The following is a 16,228-nucleotide window of genomic DNA, read 5'->3' as shown; positions in this document are numbered from 1 at the left end:
ACAAGAGGTAATTTCTAGCTAATCTAATCCTACAGTGGCTCTTCCTTATAGCAAATAGATTTGTTACCTTCTGGAAGGTGCTCTCAGAATATGAGGCAAATTACTTCACAATGAAAAACTTTTTTTCATTATTCACCACTGTGCACCCCCAACCTCTACTCTGTCCTATTGCTGTAAGCGCGGCCCTCTCACTCCCCCAGAAAACATACCTCAGGATCAGAAGATCAAACCACTTCTGTGAACCTGAAGCCAGATTAGGCAATAAGTTTTGTCTGGTCAGCCTTAGGTTTTGTTTCTTTGTAAGTCATATCTAGTGATTTTTCTAATTATACAATAATAATATAATTATAATTTTATTACATAATTGTATTACTATAGATTATGAAGTAGAATAATAGAATATTATGTTAGTTTACATATTAATAAAAATATATAATAATAAAGAAAATTGGGAAAACTACGAAGAAGAAAATAAAAAGTCATGGAAATTTTTATGACTGCGGATATTGTTGGCATTTTTCCTTTCAGTCTTTTTTACTAACCCATATGAATTTTGTTAAGGAAAAAACATGTGTATAAATACACACATGCAGTTTTGAATGCTACTTTTTCATTTCATAAATAATTTTCCACTATCCAATATTCTTTAAAATTTTCATTTTTAGTGATTATATAATTCTAAGTACCCAGTATCATTTTATAATGCAGATGAATAAATCCCCTATTCTTGGATCTATAGGTTATTTCCAATTGTAGCTATTATAAATAATCTTGCATATGTATTTTGGCTGCCTATATGATTTTTTTCTCCTTCAGTGGATTCCTTAGAAGTGGAGTTACTGGGTCAGAAAGCATCATTTTTGTTGTTTCATCAGCAGTGTGAACATGTGTAGTATGAGTGCATTTGGAGAGGGTAGGATAAGATTGGAAAGTTGATGTATTTGGTAATGTTGCTATCCTGGTTAACTTCTGTAGAAAAATTATATATGTATATACACATACACAGACTTTATTTTTGCAAAAGCTGAAAATTATGCTGGATCATCTTCTGTATTCCATTCTGAGACTTCCATTGTATTTTATTTATGTTGCTGTCTCTAGGACTGGATTTCTGCTTGTTGGATGTTAACAGGAAAAAAAAAATAGATATATAGTGAGGATGCCGAAATTTAACATACCTACCATGGTTTGGAATTACCTTCAGGGAATTTAGAAATTCCAGTTTGTCAAGTATCCAGTCTCATTTTTAAAAAGCACAGGCAAGGAAAAGCAGGAGATTCCTACACAACATTTTCACAAGAATTTATAAACTCTGGTTTAATAAGAGTGCATGGTATAAGGGTACTTGGTTCCCTTATGGCCAAAAAGAGAAATGAATTTCTAAGGCTACTGCTTTATGCCCAAATGAATTTGCATCACTACTTTACGTTGAAGTTATGATTAATAGTGCTCAATATACTTTCTTCCAGAGTAGGAGAAAAAGGACCCTCCACTGGTAGGTGGTCAGAGCTCCTGAATCACCCCCTACTACCTGCTTACCAGTATTGGACTCACGCCCTTCTTGTGGCATGCCCACCTGTTCCCCCAACTATCTGCCTGGATCTCAGTCTGCTGGTTGCCCCTCCATTGAGCCTGAACCCCCTGCTACCTGCCTGCACCCTCTTGCATCAGCTGGGGTTAGGTTATCTCAGATTTCTGCTTGGATCTGGTCAAAGTCGCCACACACTTCACCTCGTCAGTTCTGGTCCTAATCTCGTGTTCCTGGACAACAATAACATTTGAATGGAAAGCTTTTCTACTTAATGACAACATAGTTGAACAAATTTTGTTTTAATGAGATGAAATAGAGCCTGAATTTATCTGGAAATGTGTGGAATCAGTAGAGGGAAGTAAACACAACTCTAGGGAAGTGGGAAACCACTGTGTACAATTCAGCTTTTTCACTCCCGGGGATTTGGGCATTATCGTAGAGAATGCTGTTTTCAAGCCTGCCAGTAACAGAACAGATCTGTGTGCAATGTGGATGGGGCATCCCTTGAGAGAGTAGAGGCTCCCTTTTTTTTTTTCTTCCCAAATAGAGCTCTTCACAGCCCCCAAGATCCTGCTTTCCTACTCCCATGCCATACTGGGAAGTGTTGAATATATTTCACACAGAATAGCCTCGTCCTCTCCTGTGGGGAGTGAGAGAGTTCCTATGGCGATGCTGGTAGTATCATAAAATTACAAGTCGCTAGAGAAACAGCTGCAAGTAAAGGAGAAGTATGTGAATCCCTCCTCTCTTTGTCTTCCCTGCCTGTACTGTTTGCTCATTATAAGTTGCAAACAACAGACTCCACTCTGGCTAGGGTAAGAAAATAGATTTAACATCAGAACATAGATTTGATAAAGGAAATTAAGTAGCTTACAGAATCACTGGGAGGACTGGAGAAACAGACTGGAGGCTAAATTTCCAGAAACATTTCCCAAATCATGCCCCCAACCTGTGACATGAGTAGACAGCTGCCTTTGCTGCTTTACTGAGCAGAGGACTCAGAGGACGTTTCTGCAACGACTGCTGCTGCCTGCACGGATGGATGCCAAGTCCACATGGGGAACTCGACCTTGCATCCTAAAGCTGGTGGCCTATGTGGACACCCAGGCCAAAAAACATGGAAGCTCTACCAGGAGTCTGAATCCAGCTCTCATATGGGTGTGTCTCATGCAGGTGGCACCTTGGGAGATGCAAGGGAGGCTGGGAAGTTGAATTCTGATTTCCATTATACATTGGGGCTGTACAGCACAGTGAAGATTCTCCAACTTTGCTTTCCAACATACACGTTCATTCAGCAGGAAGATGTCTTACCGATTCTAGATGTGAACTTACAACCTTTTTTTTTTTCTTTTTTTCTAGCAAAGTGGTTAAAAACATGGGCTTCAGAATTAGTCAGACATGGATTCATGTCATTCTCTGAGTGACTGTGGACAAGTTACTTGCCCTCTCTTTCGTTTTCATCTGTGCCTTGGCTTTCTCATCTGTAAAATACAGATAATACTATGTACCTCAGAGGTATGTGACATGAATTTAAACAAGCATATGTGTAAAATCCTTAGCATAATTCTTTCATAATGTAGCGAGCATTCAATATATGGAAGTTCTCATTCCAATTACTAGTAACAAGGCTGAATGTTTATGGTCTAAAAAAGAAAAAAAAAAGACCAAAGTCATAATGTTAATAATAATAATCCTGCTAATAACAAACCAGCCTCGACCCAAGCCACCCAAGTTCATCTTCACATTTCTGATGAGATATTTCAGTTCTTACAAAGGAGTACATAGGAATAGCTGAACAATGGGAAAGTTTGAGGTCAATGCTTCCTCCACTGTTTCCAAAATAAACAGTTACAGGAAGCTCACTGCCCTGTGCATTAAAGCGTGGGGGGAATCCGAAGGGGGCTCTGTTACTCTAAGCTCACTACGGGAGATGTGGGAGCAGATCGATATGTGGTTAAGTGTTTTAGCTGCACTTTTATTATGTTTGACAGTGATGACAACATAGTATGCACTGAATAAAATGACTAATGCACACATCTCTCACTCATACACACTGCTTCTATTTTTCGAACCTCCTGAATGAAAGGCAGTCATACAAAAAGCATGCAGAGTGGGAGTTCCGATTGGCTAGGGCCAAAATTGCCCACGGATTCCAGATTGCCAGAGGCACAGAGGGGAACCTAGCTACCCAAGGGGGAAAGAACAAAAAAGGCTGCATGTTCAGTGCTTAATAGATGAACTGGCAAAGGCTCGCTTCGTTTCATAGCTACATTTCTTTCTCATCAAGCCGTGTCTCTTTCCCATACTGTGGGCAAATGCTAGTGTGTGAAAAAAAATAAACAAGAACATCTCAGTATACTGTAGATTTACACAGTACGCGGCTGAACTTTTTTTTTTTAAATGCTTTTACACGAGTGACTTTCCGAAATCATATTTCGATGCCACCTAGTTCTACCTCTCCACTGACACCCAGATGTTTCCACTTGGACGTGAGGCCCTGGCAGGCAGCATCCAGATGTTTTGAGGGGGCAGAGGAAGTTCTTTCATTTGTGGCAAATTTGAGAAGTGAAGATTCATTGACTCATGTAATATTAATCTTCCTACATAAGGAAATTGGAGCCAAGCTGTTTGCCCACTTTCCCAGTTATGTGTGGGGTCACTTAGCTGGGAAACCCCTTTGGCTGGGATTTTGTACAGATGGCACTGAATTCCAAAATACCCACCACAGTTTCTGATCAGTCCTGTGCGATTCTTTCTATTCTCTTAAAGACCATTTAGTGGAGAAGGAGGAAACTGCAGGCCTTTTTGGAGATGTTTTCTTGTGGTTCTGGTCCAAGCCACCACCCACCATCTCACACTTGGATTCCTGCAGTCCTCTCCCAAGTATTTTTCTGGAATCCTGTTGCTCTGCTATTAGAAACCCTCCAATTTTTCCACCTCGCTTAGGCTTCTCATCTCTCTTAGAACAAGGAATCTTTATAAATAAATCTTCCATTAGATTCACAGTCTTTTTCTGCTCAGCTTTGACTCAGTTTCCTTTCACCTTCTGTACCCACCACACCCTCCGACCTCGCTCACTCTGCTCCAGCCATACCGCATTTGCAACTCAAATATGCTTTGTACCCTCCCACTTGGATGAGCCAGTGGGTGGGGGCATGGGGTCTTTGCCTCTGTTGTTCTCTTTGTGCAAAATGTTGTTCCCCAGATATTCCCATGGTCCTCACACATTTCACTTAGGTCTCTGTCCAAGGGTTAACTCTTTAGAAAAGCCTTTCTTTTCCACTCTAGGTAAAAATATCCACGCCCCTGACCAGTTCCCGCTTTATTTTTCTCTTGGTCACCTTTATATCACTGCTTGACATACCAAATAATTAGTCTCTTAATTGATCCCGTGTGTCTTTCCCTACTAGACTCTAAATTCCATGAGGAGAGAGGTTGTGTCTTTTGTTTCTTTCTGTCTCTCCGGGTCCTAGAACCATCCCTAGCACAAGCTGAGCACTCACTCAACAAATACTTGGATAAATGAACACAATTATTGTTATTCTTTATGTTTTCACGTGGTTTGTGAAAGACCTGTTCATACTGGATGGACATCAATGAGACTATTATTTTTTTGCTCACCACACCTATTTTCCTGAAGAATTAGGTGAGGAATGGAGTGAACAAGCCATTTCCCAAAGTTTTCAAAGCAAACATTCAATGATCAAAACAGGATCAAGGACTTTGCCTTTTTGCTGCTTCTTTGGAAGGTCCCCAGGTAGCCACCGCATGAATAGAGATACTGCACTTCTGTTGTCTGAAGTGATACTTTAATGCACTTTGATTTGTTTAAGAGCTGAGCGTACAAGGAAGTGTGAGAACATTTCTATCCCCACCCCCAGCTCCACGCATTTGTCTTTCTGGATCCAGGTTCATAAGGTTCTCTATGCTGCAAATTTCCCATTTAAATGTCATTTATTAAACCAGCACATATAATATGATCTCTTTTGGATGTTTAAATTAAAAATATGTGGGCCGGGTGCGGTGGCTCACGCCTGTAATCCTAGCACTCTGGGAGGCCGAGGTGGGTGGATCGTTTGAGCTCAGGAGTTCGAGACCAGCCTGAGCAAGAGCGAGACCCCATCTCTACTAAAAATAGAAAGAAATTATATAGACAGCTAAATATATATATAGAAAAAATTAGCCGGGCATGGTGGTGCATGCCTGTAGTCCCAGCTACTCGGGAGGCTGAGGCAGGAGGATTGCTTGAGCCCAGGAGTTTGAGGTTGCTGTGAGCTAGGCTGACGCCACGGCACTCACGCTAGCCTGGGCAACAGAGTGAGACTCTGTCTCAAAAAAAAAAAAAAAAAAAAAAAAAAATGTGAAGAACCTAAATCCCTCTACTTTGTACAGCCTTCTTTATTGGGATCTTCTACCCTTTGTACTTCATTATTATACTTTATAGTTTCTTCTGGGCTGATTGCTCATTGCTTGGCTTCACTGGGGCCCCTGAGACCTTACAATAAGTTCTCTATCAGTATTTGTAAACCAAAGGGATGATCACTTGGGTTCTGGTTCTACAGCATACTAGTCTACACTCGCTAACTTCCAGACCTAAATCTAGAGAATGGTAATGCCTTGCTTTAATACCATTGAGAATTTTTTGAAAGTTGTTAGGACATGTTTTAGAAGAAAGTGATTACTTTTGTGCATGGTGAGATGACAAACATGATAGAATGAATACATTTCCTAAAATGAAACACTTATTTCCAATTTTAAAATTCACTTTGTCAGAATGGTTCCCCCCTCTATAGATATATTTTTCTGTGTAGAAAAAAAGAATGAGTAGTGATCTAAAGAAACTTGGGGAAAGTAACTATGGATAAACTTACTCATGATGGCCCAGGTGTTGACTGAAATCACCTCTGATTATATTAAGGCCCATGGAGGGCATTTTAGAACTGCAATCTGCTCTGCAGTCTTTGACACAGAAACACACTGACACAACATTTTCTTATGCTGAAGACTTACATGTGACAATTGACCTTCACGGATGGGGAAAATCCCAGCAAGTCACTGTCCTTGGTTTGAACGATACCCAGAGAAAAGGAAAAGAAAAACTGATTTCCTTTCCACTTAAGCAGTTTTAATTCCCCAAGCTAAATAAAGAAAATAAATATTAGTAATTGGGAGTTCAAGGCCATCCATAGCTTTCTTGCTGCACATTGCTTCTATATGTATGTGCTCAAATTTCTTGAGTTCTGCTATTTCAATGGTATAATATCTTCTTATTTTTAGACCTTGATGGAATAAATGGAGATAATACATAGTCTATTAGAGTAGGACGCAAAATGCATAGTTTGTTATTTACTATTTTTAAATTTATATTTTTTGCTGCCAATAATTATACTAGAATTTAAAATATGCTACCTCTTCCACCAAGTGGTCTTGAATGATGCTTCTGTTTACTTAATTATCCTTTTTAGAAATCAGTTGCATAAAATCTATTGATGGAGTTTCAAAGATCTCTTTTGTAGAAACACGGGGGTCTTGTAATTGGTTGAGTACAGCTATCCAGTCTGAGAGGATGACCTTTCACCCTCCACCCAAAAAGAGGACTCCGGAGAGAGAGGTGCCATAATCTGGGCTTAAGACTTCTTACCCAAATGTGGAGAGCCTGTTTCCTGCACCACACACAAACAGTAGCAAGAAAGCCCAGCTTCCACATTAATTTAGCACTTCCTATGTTGCTCTTGAGAAAATCCACTCCTTAGAGAAGAAGAAAGGACCTTATCCCATGCCTCTCCCACCAGGATGAGACGTCAGTACACCAATCCTCAGAATCAGCTACAGGCAACTAACAGTCAGGAGGGAGAAAGGAAAGAAGAGCTTTGGGCAGAAAGTGGCAAGGATGTTCAACTCTGGTTCTGGCATGGTGGGACTGTCACTCATAAATTCATTTGCAAGGCAGAGAGAAATGCCGAATCCTGGCTAAGGACAACAGTGGACTGCTTCTCAAACAACAAGTGGACAAAAAGATGACAACACTACCTGAAGAGTCTTTTAAAGCAATCAATAGAGTGCACTTTAAAAAGCTAGATTTTGGTTGGGAGAAACATCCCCCAAATTAAACAAAAAGATAGAGTTTAGCTTTGCAAAAATGCTGAAGAATGGCCATTCATACTACGGAAATAAGACCTCTTTTGACAATTTTTCCATGAAAGTCAACATAGGAAAGTTTGACTAATGTTTTCTACCTGTAAATACTTAAAAATAACAGAAAACATCCCCATAGGTTGGTTGGTTGGTTGGTTTTGGAGAGGCTTGTTTTTCTGTCTTTCCCTGCAAACTAAAATTGTTAGTGTGGATTCTACAAATTCTAGCCCGTGAAAACTCCCCCTTAGTATTCCACTCAAATGTGTTATCTCTTCTTCCCTCTGTCCACACGACATTATACTTCCTACATCACAGACTTGATCTGGAGCTTTGCTGCTTAGATTCCTTCCGGCACAGAAAGTAATGACTCTGGAGTTGGACTATCCAGGGTTAGAATCTCATAACTCCACTTTCCAGTTGTGGGCCTTGGGGAATTTACTTCCTGGTGTCTCAGATCTAGGATGGCTATGTCCACATCACTTGTCTTACAGATTTTTTTGTATTAAATAATGTACATAAATTATTTAGCCTAGTGTTCGAGCACTCAAGTGCTTTAAAAACGTCTCACCTTCTCCTTTGCACTCTGCTCTCCTTGGACTGACAACCTGGTGATCCTACCTGGGTCCTTGAAAAGTCTTGGATAATATGACTCTCTAGTATCCTTAAGATACTGTTGTTAGGATCATCCTTAAAGTCATTGGGACTCAATACACAATTTCTGAAAATCATGTGAATTAGCAAATTTATTTATAATTTGTTGTGTTGCAATTCAATTCTGGGACTATAACACCATATTTATTTCAAACAGGAAATTTAATAATATCATTTATTTTTTATTGCTTGCGTAACATGTGCCACGCACTTACTACTAAGTGCTTATGTATATTATTTCTAATTCTAACAATAACCCTGAAAGTTGACACAATTAATTATCTCTATTGTACAGTTGAGGCAAAATTGAAGTAGAGAGAAAGTAACCGATCCAAGGTCTCAAGGCAGATTCACAGGTAGCAAGGATAAAATTTAACACTAGGTCCCTGATCCCAAATTTTTTTTGTTCTTTCTTCCTTCCCATACAACTGATGTTAGAGTAAGTTGCTTTAGGTGCTCCCTAGACTGTTGATATTTAAACAGAAAATTCTGAAGATGCACAGACCAATGAATACTGCTATGCAGGATCCTGTACTATCTTGATAAACTTCAATCCTTTTCCTACCCTACCTCTTTCCTGTCACTCTTGCTCCTTCTTTTTCTACCAGATAACAGACAACTAAACAAAATAAAAAATTGGGAAGCAAGTTCTGCTTTATACATGGAGGTAGAAATTGGGTGTTTGTTGGAAGAATTGGGAAGAATTCTCCAAGAATTAAGAACTCTTTCCCTGAATGAATAGAGCATGTGGAATTATGATTATTATGTACATTTATATCTTGTTCCTGAAAAACTATAATATAAAGCAAATGCTCTGAAATTTTGTTAATGAAAAGCAGAATGTTACACAGGATGAGAAATTCACATTTGCAATGTAAAGCCAATTATAATATTGAAGTTAAAATTAATTCAGCCTTAAGTCATTCAGATAATTGGATAAATATAATTTATATTTAATCAGATTTAATTAGCATGTTTTTATATATCCATTTCTAAAGAAGAAAGAAATGTACTAATTCCTTTGCATATTGGGTCTGGGGTGGCAAGGAAAACTTTCATCTTAGATGTCCCCTACAATCTCCCAAATAGTTATTTCTGCATTCCTTGTTTGAAACTACAAACAATGCCTGCCAATGTCACTGTCAGGCCTTTGTTGGTGGCAGCTGGGAGAACTTTGTAATCACCTGGACCTGAATGCCAAGCTCTAACCTCCACTTGGTGCCCAAATACACTTAACTTCCCTCTTGACTTTTTCACTCGTTCTCCTTTCCTATTTACTCTAATTTTTATGTTGTCTTGCTGTATTAGAGCTGTAACTCATGTTAACTCCTTTGGAGAATATAAGTAATATAAGAATATTACATAATAGACACTGTAATAGATTTCTTACAAATTACTTGAGCTCTGAATGTCCCTGGTGTGGCCAGGTTTCCAGTGGTAAAGAGCTAGACAAGATTTTAATCCTGGCTGGATGCGGTGGCTCACACCTGTAATCTTAGCGCTCTTGGAGGCCAAGGAGGGAGGATTGCTTGATCTCAGGAGTCGAGACCAGCCTGAGCAAGAGTGAGACCCCGTCTCTACAAAAAATAGAAAAATTAGCTGGGTGTGGTGGTGCATGTCTGTAGTCCCAGCTACTCAGGAGGCTGAGGCAGGAGTATTACTTGAGCCTAGGAGTTTGAGGTTGCAGTGAGCTATGATGATGCCACTGCACTCTAGCAAGGGTGACAGAGACTCTGCCTCAAAAAAGAAAAACAGGATTTAATACCATTCGACAGGGATGATTGAGTCTAATCACCTCATTTTTTGGCTTTCTTATGCAATGGTGTAGGCATGTAACTAAGCAGATACTGGAGAATGTATGTATACAACAGATGTGTCTATTTGTAGCCACTCCCATTTAAAATGGCCAATTGGTTCCAAGTTCAGAGAAACAATTGAGGTTATTCCCAAATTTATGCAATGTTAATATGCTTTGAAAGGTAAGTAATAATAATACAAATTTCAAATTTAATATTCTTTGAACTAGGTAAAATAGATGATTTGACGGTGCTGATTTGACCGTGCTTGTCAGGGTTTGGGAAGGAATGTCCCCTGGACAACCATCTGGTGAAGACTTGCCTTGCTTATTTCAAGCAATGTCGGAAATTTAGCTGATAGCACCATCTTTAGAACCTTTCTTTTCAAAGCTTAGTGTTGGTTTATTTGATCTTGCAGGGCCCATTTGGATGTTCGCAAGGGAAGTTTGCCTGCCTGCAAATGAGAATACTTTTGTGTGTGGGCTGCCCCAGGATGGGCCACCATGAGCTTAGGGCTGCAGCAACCTTTGGCTCAGGTGCATAACAAGCAGGTGTTTGACAGCGGGGAGTAGTTAAAACATCGCTTGAGATGTCCCAGTAAAGTATAATCACGTTTGGGCTCAATAAGCTGCTGTGATTGCAGAGGATTCTTACTCTCTGAGAGCTGACTCTCCACTCCTGTTAAGAGATGTCAGGAGCAGCTACTCATATGTACTTGTGAAATAAAACAAAGTTATGCTCACACAGAGCTGTAGTGACTACAAAGGACCAAGCAGACTGCAGTGTACACAGCTAGATAACGTTTAATTGAAAACAGAAATTTAAACAGAATGTTGATTAAGAAATTCAAAAGAATTGTTCCCTATTTCTTCTAAAGACCTTTTTTTGGCTCTAATGTCTATACATGCATCTGTCTACATAATGCACATCACTTGTTGACATTGGAACCAGAGAGTGAGGTGAGTGGATCCAGGAACTGTGAGAGAAAAGTCTCAGAGATGAAATCACAATGGAACGACCAATCACTCTTCTTTTTGTGTATCTTTGCTCACTTTTTCCCAGTGGCAGAAGTTTTAAGGGGTTACTAGTGGTAGCTCCAGAATTCCTTTGCTGAAGATGGCTGTGAGATTTGAGAAAAAGCAGGATTAACAACAGCTGAACTCTACCAGGAGAAACAATGCTCATGTCCAGTTGTTGTGGTTTGGTCAAAGTGTGAAGCTCTGTTTGATTTGACATCACCAAGTCTTTTTCTGCAAAGCATGCGCAAATTTAGAAAGTATGTCTTATAGAGGAGAAGAAGTAGGATGACATAGTTTTGGGAAATGCAACACAAAATTATGGTTATGTTTACAACCTACCAGGAATGAGTTTCTGTTTCTAAACTTGGTGTGTTGCTGAATTTAGAAGGTTAGAGTCCAGGGACCACAGATTTGATTTTCTGTGTGTCAAATCCCTAAATATATATTGTTAGCTACCGTGACAGGTATGCCATTGGTGGCAATAAATGCCCATTGAATTAAACATACTGACAACACTAAGGGCAGAGGGAGTAGAGAGACATACTCACATTTTAAAAACTGTTTGAATCAAACTTCTCTGTAATATTTGTCTAGCAACCATACATGTAAAATAGAAGAAAGACAAACAACCACACAATTTAAAATAGAATACACATTGTTTTCCCCCTCAGGGAAATGAAGTTGGGGGTGCTGCCTACCTTCCCTCCTCTGAAATGGACACATTTATTTCTCAGATCAAATTAAATTAAACAACTTTTTTGCGGGGTAACATTACATTGGCCCCTGTAGGATTGGATGGTTTCCGTATGTGTGTGTGTGTTTTTTTTTTAAGATTAATATTTTCCCTGCCAACCTTTCAATTCAAATGTGTGTTCTCATGGCTTTGGAGCTTTTGTTTGCATCATTAGAAATCCCTTTTAAAATGGGTGAATTAATTTGGTGGAATTAGGTTAACAAGTCATATGTGAAGTGTGCCGGTTTACTTTGTGGTTTGTGGTGAGTTTATGGAGGTTTTGTGAGAAAACTCCAAGTGCTGAAAGCAAACCTTCCTCAGCCCAGAGTGCCTTCATGTACTAAGCATGGAATTTCCTTTTGTGGTCTGGGGTGACGTGGCACTGGATAATAAATATCTGTAGAGAGATTTCCTGAAGTTGACTGGAAGCATCATCAACACTTTAAGTGGCTGATTTCACAGCTTTACACAGTGGAATTGAAAGACTTCAAAAATATATATATATTGAAGCCACATCACTTTGTAATCATTTCCTAATAGACAATAGTTATCTAATCCTCTGTTAACTCTAATACTCACACCTCTTCTTGTGTGGGCCAAGAAGTTATGCATAATAACTTCTGCATCTTTCTTTACTCTTTTATTATCTCCTGTTCCCAACATTTGGATAAGAAAACAAAACAAAACAAAACAAAACAAAACAAGCTTATGACTCCCCAGTTATCAAAAAAAAAAGTACTGTTAGGAGTTTGGGAAAGAAACACACACAGAGACACACACGGAAACCCACAGCATGCTCACGTTAACTGTGGAAACTGTTTCCCATTAATGTGTAATCAAGAAGCAGGCAGGCCATTTACTTTAAAAAATAAAATAAGAAACCAGTTGCCCTTCCCGATTAGACTATCCTACCCCTCCCCACTGCACGCTATCGACAACCTGTTTGTCAAACTTAGCCTCTCAAAGAATAAATTCCCTTTTTGTACAAACCAGTAACAAATCAGCAGAGGTGGATTTTTTGTAATGAGTTAAAATATTCCAAAAGCTTAAGGCTTCCATTGCAGTTGACCTTTCAGGCATGTTGCAGCAAAAAAGTTAATTCACTTTGCACATGTGCAGAGCAACAGGTGGTCGACAACCACGGGGCCGTGTGCATTCCTCCGTTTTCAAACTCCTGGCCCCTGGTATTCTGGGATTTACACTCCCTCCCCCAGGCCCTGACTGACAAGCTAATCGGTGTGCTGGGAAGCGCTGAGCTATTGATTCCACTGTAACAGAACACCACCCTGTCAATGAAACTGCAATGAAATGCTTCAGCAACGAAGAAAGGGAGGCATTCGACTGTTGAGCAACTGGAAGAAATTTGCTTGTAGGTAGTGCGGCAGAAATGAAAAACCTCTCAGGAGCAGGGCCTTGAAAAGCCAGGTTATTAAAAAAGCCACAAAGCTGGAGTCTGGCTGAGTGGAGAAAAATAGTTATGGCTCAGTTAGGCGTATCTAAAAGGGGAAGGGAAGAGGGGGTGCCGCTTTCAAAACTGCGTTAATCCCTTGAGTACTTAATTTCTTTTCTTTTATGGCGGCTTGTAGTATAGCAACAAGTATTCAAGCAGTTAATAATTTTAAACAGTTTAGCTTACCTTAGGCAATATATCTTTAGCCTTAATTAAAATTTCATTTTAGTAGGAAAAATATTAAAATGACATTGAGATCCATCCTCTACGATGGGAAATATATGATAATATTAATATTTTATTAGACAAACTGTTATTAAACAGCTGCAGACGTATTCTCTCTCGAGTTTCACTTCAGTCGTTTGAAACACTGTCACTATTTCTTAATAATGTCCTGAGAGCTTCCTTCTGAAATATTTGAAAGTGTCACATTAATTAGAAACAGAGGCTACATGCTTATCATATTTTTAATACGTTGAGGGGAGATCCATGAAGCAGATCTAGATCCTGGGAGCTTATTGAGATGGTTAGCGTTTCAACAGAAACAGCACTCGTGAAACCCCACGTATTCATGACAAGCCACCAAACAAATTGGTCTTGGTCATCCTGATTAAATATTTTACACCGGAAAAATAAAAATTACACCTTGCACAGTCACCAAAACTAAAGAAGAAATATAGAAGCTAGAAATGATTTATTTGCAATTCCTAACCTTTTATCTGCCTAGTATGTAGTTGTGTGTGTGTGTGTGTGTGTGTCTATGTATTCGAGTTTCTCTGGAAGTATTAAAAGAGTTAAGCAGTTGGGTCTCCTCAGTGTATGGAATTTTAATGATAAAACAAATCTTCAAAGATTACCTCCAACCTAAACCTAGGCAGAAAAATAACCATCAATTTTCATCTGTTTTTCCATCTTTCATCTCTGCATCTAGGGCCAGTCACTATGGTATTGAAGTGCTCCTTCAAACTAATTAGATTAATTTCAATTTCCATTGTGTGCTAGAAGGACACACTTATTATCTCCCTCCCTGCTGGAGCCAATAATTGATTGGATAGTCGCAGGTTGGTAAGATCCTCCTCCTGCCAAGACGAGCGAAGGGGGTTATTGAGGATGCATTTTCGAAGCCACAGTTGTTTATTGTACTTTTGACTTTGAGGACAGAGTCTTTTGGTCTGCTCCTTCTTTACTCTGGTGAAGAGTTGGCTGCATGGTGCCTTCTAAATATAGCTAGTGAGTATGTGTGCCTCACATCTGAGGCACATGGAGAACAGTGGTGGGCAGAAGTGTGTGCATGTTGGGGAGAGGGGAAGAGACATGTAACCTAGAGTAAGGAGGTAGGTTTAGGTGCCAATTCTGCTGCTAACCATCTGGTGCCTTGGGAAATTTACTTACCCTCAAAAGGACCCAATTTTCTGATCTATAAAATGGAGAGGGAAGATTTATTCCATAAATATTTATTGAGTATATCCTCCATGGAGTGTGAATACTATGGTCTGTGCTGGGGATTCAAAAGTGAGCAAAAAAGAGATGTCCCTAGTCTTGAGCTGAGATGTGATCATCGATGGCCAGGCAGAGCAAAGGGCACATGCAGGGGAGGTGGGCTGGCAGGTGCACAGGTTTGGAGGATGGAGAGCGAGAGGAGAGGGCAAGCTTGGCATGAGATAAGGTTGCAGAGGGGAGGTGTATGGTCTGGGGATGGGGCACGATCAGATGTGAGTCGGAAAAAGATTTGAGGAGAACATGGTGAAGACCAAAGGTAGAAATGGGGCCAGCAGGGGCCAGCTATTTACAGCAGACCAGTCAAGAGCTGAAGTTACCTGAATGAGAGCCATCAACAGGGCTGGGCAGAAGGGAGCAGAACGAAGAGATATTTAAGAAGCACCATTGACAGTACATGGTGATGAGCTGGGTTTAAGATTATAGAGTGCATCTCTCGGTATCTGGCTGGAATGACCCAATGGATGGTGATGTCACTCACAGACTGGGAACACCAGAAAAGGAACAGATTTGTGGGGAATGATCATGAATTTGGTTCAGGACACAAGAGTTTGAGAAGAATTTGATTCATCAAAGAGGATGATTAGCTGATCCCTAAACTCTCTGTCACCTCTAAACTTCTACTATTCTCTGAGACAGATTTGTTGCAGGGAAGTGCATCCCGGTCACATTTGGAAGGTGTCATCAGGTAGTAGAGACATCATCAGCTTTTCTCACAGATGGGGCCCTAACCCCAATTTGTCTGCTGGCTGGGCAACATCAGTCTACTAAATTTATCTCAACCTCAATATCCTCTTACAAATTAGGACAATGCCACTCCCCTTTCATGGCTGAAATGAGTATTCAAGATGAAGTTTACATTTCTGGCTGGACACCAGACACAAGGAAGAGCCAGATTTTTTTTTTAAAGCCTGATCCAAGATTTCCCGTGATGAGATATTCATCCATATTGTCCTGTGTCAAAATAAACTATATATATTATTATAGACTGGGGGCCTGCATATAAAATCCACTTAATAAATAATTGTTTGTAGATAACAGTGACTATTGTTTAACGGCCCAGCTGCTAGTTCATCCAAGGATATGCTGCTCTGTGCTTGGGGCTCAGTGGAGTCAAGTTACAACACAAGGTTTTCCAGAGAAAACCCTTGTGTGCCTCTGATGAAACTTCTTTTTGGCAGAAGCAGATAAGTGAATTACATCCTCCCACGGGTGCTCAGGAAAGGCAGTTCCTGGATGCTGGCTGTGGTGCCACACATATTCCCTGCCCACCCCCTTACAAGAACATGCATCTCCATTCTCATGTACTCATACTTACGGACAGAATGATGGACAATGAGGACAGAATGATGGAAGAAACTTCTTCTGTTCTTGTGTGTGTGTGTGTGTGTGTGTGTGTGAGATCATTCAAAACCT

The sequence above is a fragment of the Eulemur rufifrons genome, chromosome 3 (assembly GCF_041146395.1).
Source record: "Eulemur rufifrons isolate Redbay chromosome 3, OSU_ERuf_1, whole genome shotgun sequence".
Classification (NCBI taxonomy): Eukaryota; Metazoa; Chordata; class Mammalia; order Primates; family Lemuridae; genus Eulemur; species Eulemur rufifrons.
Note: the sequence above shows the minus strand (reverse complement) of the source record.